This window comes from Pteropus vampyrus, unplaced genomic scaffold (assembly GCF_000151845.1).
Source record: "Pteropus vampyrus isolate Shadow unplaced genomic scaffold, Pvam_2.0 Scaffold18, whole genome shotgun sequence".
In the NCBI taxonomy this organism is placed as follows: domain Eukaryota; kingdom Metazoa; phylum Chordata; class Mammalia; order Chiroptera; family Pteropodidae; genus Pteropus; species Pteropus vampyrus.
This window is the reverse complement of record NW_011888799.1, coordinates 3,131,542-3,134,371: the sequence shown is the minus strand read 5'-3', so window position 1 is coordinate 3,134,371 and position 2,830 is coordinate 3,131,542. Positions and strand designations below refer to the sequence as shown.

Below are 2,830 nucleotides of genomic sequence, written 5' to 3'. Positions count from 1 at the left end.
AAAAAAAAAAAAAGTAAATATAGCTAGATACTCACATATATAAATATTTCTATAGATGTCTTTTCAATAGTGGTGAATAAGGTTGCTATGATAATATGAGCCATTTAGTACAAATGCAATTAGCCATTTTGTATTAAAAGTGTGCCATTTCTTTGTGTAGTGTCCTAGCAGGTTACAATGGTACCATCTTTGCATATGGGCAAACAGGCAGCGGTAAGACATTCACCATCACAGGTGGGGCAGAGCGCTACAGTGACAGAGGCATTATCCCAAGGACATTGTCGTACATTTTTGAGCAATCACAAAAGGTATGGAACTATAAGTTCAGTTTTTATTTGATATATTCAGCAGAAATTTACTGCAGGCAAAAAGTTTATTGTGACATTGTATTATATTGTATCTAAAAGAGGAAGTATTATTGTGTAATAACTCTGGCCTTTACATTTAAGGGAAGTGTGAGATTTTGCTGAAGAAGTGGAAATTAAAAAGGTGCTTCTCATTAAAGGGCTGCTGTCTCAGCAAAGGCTCAAGGGGAGTTCCTTCTGATACACACATGGAAGTTAAAAAGAACAGATAACACATTTTACCAGCTAATACCTTACATTCCTCATTAAGTACAGAAGAATGCTCTTTTGCCAAAACATACCTATTTTTTAGTTGCTAAAGCACTCAGTAGGATAATGTGATTGTTTCTTTATCACGCTTTTAATAGAAGCGCAGAGGAGTTTACCAGAGTAAAAATCCTATTGCAATTAATATTGTTATAAAGTCGAATTCTCTATCTATATTACATGCATCATTTATTGTGTTGTTCCAAGTGCCTTGATGCTTTATCAGTATTTAATATAACATATAATACAAATAACAACGTTGGTATTCTTACCCCCATTTTTAGTTAGGAAAACTGAATCTCAAATTAAATATCTTTCTCTGGGCCCTTATAAGTAGCAAATCTAGAGGTCCATCCTAGGTCTGTGTGATGCCAAACTCTGGGCTTTTTACCATGACAACCATTGCTTCCGTATCCCAGACTGGCTTTATTTTGTTGGTTGTATTTACACAAATTCTGTACAATGGTCGCTTCTCTGGGTTTCAGTTCTCTCCTCTGTGAAAGTAAGGTTTGAATTGTACTAAAGGATCTCTTGCATCCCTCCTAGTTCCAACAATTGTTTGGTTGTACTAATTCTGTATAACAAATGTCTTAACTAGGTCAGTGTAACAGTCATTCCAAAATTTCTCTACTATATGCTGCTTGCATTTTAAGTTAAAAATGAGAAATCGCTGAGATCTGCATAATTCTAATTTCCATCCATAAAGTAGCAATTACCCATTAGTTCAGCTCATCTCTCACCAGTTCAAACATTCCAACCCTGCATGCCAGAAAATTTGGAAGAGAAAGCATCTAGTATAGTGTATATGTTGAATCCAAATCCCTTGTTTTCATTTACTTATTTATTTCTGAAATTAGCTGTTTTGTTTTTTTTCCCCCAGATTTCACAAACTGGGGATATACTTTCTAATAGTTTTTGTTGCTGTGGCCCAGTGTGGAAACCTATTTTCTTGGAAAGGTCATTGGAGTTGGTGCAGGCTGACCTGCTCCTTAGAAAGTGTACTTCTTACAGCATGTGGCCTTGGGGCAGTTACTTAAAGTCTCAGACTTACGGAGTTGCCGTGAGAGCTGAGCTTACTGTATTTAAAGATATTGTCTGGCACATAGTAGATGCTCAATACATTATAGTTATTACTATAGCTGTTAATGTCTACATACAGCAGATATTCAACAGTTTCATTACAATGTTGATGAGATGCTATAGGAACCTTTTTTTATATCAGTCTGTGGTAAAATTGGTTTTATACATCATGCACTTAAAGTTGCAGAAACTATCAACAACGTTAAGTGAGACTATACTGTACTATATATGAATATGGGCAAATGATCTTTGACCAATTTCAAAGAACCCTTTGAAACTCAGAACAAATGAAGCCAATTCCCCTGGTTGAGTTAAACAGTATAAACAAACCTTTTCCTAATAGAAAATATGTTTGTCTCTGTTTAAATTTTGTCTATGATTACCAAGATACAGTTCTAAAAGTCTAATGTCTCCCAAGTACCTACCATTTGTTGGGTTTATTGTTTTATATCTGTTTGTCATTGACATTACTCTAAACTCCATTTCATTCTGAATGTCTCTAAATAACTTCCTGGATTTGAAGAGAGCCCATCAGATCAATTTACAACCAGGACAACTCTTTGTAAATGGACAGATTACCATAATGAGGCAAAACACATTCATTATAATCAAACTGAACTGCAGCAAAACAAGTCAGAGGCAACTTGAAGTGCATCATAAAGTTAGTCCACATTGTGCAGCTGAAAAATGCAGACAGGTACTCAGATGTCCTCAGCTGATTGCTTTAGAGGGTTCGTGAAACTTTCTAGAATTCCTAAAGGAAACATTTGACTTATTCAAAGTGTTTATTTCAAGATAAACTACTGAGTCCTTAAGTGCCTGTGAGTGTGATAGAAGGACATTTTTAATGATTTTTAAAGAAGAGAATGGAGTCCATTTATTTTAGAAATCACTGTTCATTATTTTTGAATATTGTGAGGTTCAAACTTGTTTTGGAGAAGGAGAAAAGTCTATCTACAGGAAGCATGTGTGTTACATTATAGTCTGGCAATCCTAAACTCTAAAAAAAAAAAAAGAGTAATAAGGAAAGGTAGCTTGCCACATAGTTTGGTAGATTTTAAGTACATATTCCAATAAAAGACCAGAACATGCAGAAGCTGGAGGAGCCAAAAGCATTATCCCTATCATCTCAGGGCAGT

At 35.1% G+C, this 2,830-nt stretch overlaps 1 protein-coding gene across 3 annotated transcripts in view; it reads left to right on the top strand.

Annotated features, from left to right (window-relative positions):
- Positions 1–2,830, top strand: part of KIF6 (kinesin family member 6) — a 412,344-nt gene that overhangs the window by 72,058 nt on the left and 337,456 nt on the right. Inside the window, exon 1 of one of the 3 annotated variants that reach the window (XM_023527557.1) lies at positions 165–308. The exons of the other annotated variants lie outside the window; for them this stretch is intronic. The gene's annotated coding sequence lies outside the window, so the exon portion shown is untranslated. Of the gene's footprint in view, positions 1–164; positions 309–2,830 lie in introns of those variants that run through there. 3 annotated transcript variants of the gene reach the window in all.